Consider the following 1,142-nt stretch of genomic DNA (forward strand, 5'->3'; position numbering starts at 1 on the left):
ATTACTAGCCCAAGCACCTGCTGCTGGCTGTCATGTTGATGTCTGTAGTGGGGTTCCTGAGTCCCTTCAGCATGATCCTTGGGGAATCCTAGTGGTGTTGGTGGGCACAGGCTTCCTGTGGGCAGCCCACTATGAAGGCACACTCCACAGCTTGAAGGAGGAGTTTCCCACCACCTTCCTGCTTCCTCACATCCATGTCTGGGGCATCATGGTCTTTGTGTCTGGAATCGCTTTCCCTTTGCTGTTGATCCCATGCAGCTCTGAGACTTCAGAACCTTGAGAACAAGTTTGAAAATAAAGTGGAGGGGACAGGGCTGAAGAAGACCCCAGTGGGCATTGCCCTGGAGCAGCAGGAAGATAATGTGAACAGATTCACTGACTTGATCAGCAAAGGGAAGGCATAAATGTTACTGTTCTGGTGACAGGGTCACAGCTGAAATTCAGTTGCAGTTTGCCCTTGCCCAGACCCACTTTCTGTTTGTGTGTCTGAAACAGGGGTGCACATCCCATCCAGCTATTCTGGCAGCATGCATTACAGGCCAAGCTATTAGTATCTCTGATGTTGCAGAGAGAAAACTGCAGAAATGACAGGAAACACCCTCCCCCACAACTGTGTCTGAAGTGTCAAGTGTGTGCATAAAAACCAGTACGAAATGGATTACATTTATTTCCTTAAAGAAATAAAAGAATTATGACTAGTATAGCAAAAACAGTGTTTTACGAAAAAGTAGTTGTCAAGTGTTGGTAATATGAACACATGGAAGGCTGATGAAGTACAGCCTGTTTCTCATCTCCTCCCACATTCTTCTCCCAAAAGTATCCCCTAGGCTTGTAGTGTGTGAGGTACAAATTAATTGTTATGGATATTCTAAAAATTAAAGACAATCTCTATCAATTTGGTGGCCGACTGACATGTAGTGGAAACTGGATAAATGAGTTTATACTGTGTTTACAAACACAAAGATTGCTGTTTAGGAGAATATTCTGTCAAATTTTTGTAAAGTTTTGAAATACTAGTAATGTGTTTTCACCAACACGTATCTGTTTCAAACTCAGTGTTCTTCTAGAAGGCCATTACGGCTGTGAACCTTCCAATATTAAAAGAACCAAGCAAAACAACTAAAACTTTAATTTTGTTGATT

The 1,142-nt window shown here is 42.6% G+C and overlaps 1 pseudogene; it reads left to right on the top strand.

The window, feature by feature from the left end:
- Positions 1–208: 208 nt before the first annotated feature.
- The window catches only part of LOC102858228, a 10,765-nt pseudogene continuing 9,831 nt past the window's right edge, over positions 209–1,142 (top strand).

The sequence above is a fragment of the Elephantulus edwardii genome, unplaced genomic scaffold (genome assembly GCF_000299155.1).
Source record: "Elephantulus edwardii isolate Elephantulus edwardi_28Jun2011 unplaced genomic scaffold, EleEdw1.0 scaffold00086, whole genome shotgun sequence".
NCBI classification, from domain to species: domain Eukaryota; kingdom Metazoa; phylum Chordata; class Mammalia; order Macroscelidea; family Macroscelididae; genus Elephantulus; species Elephantulus edwardii.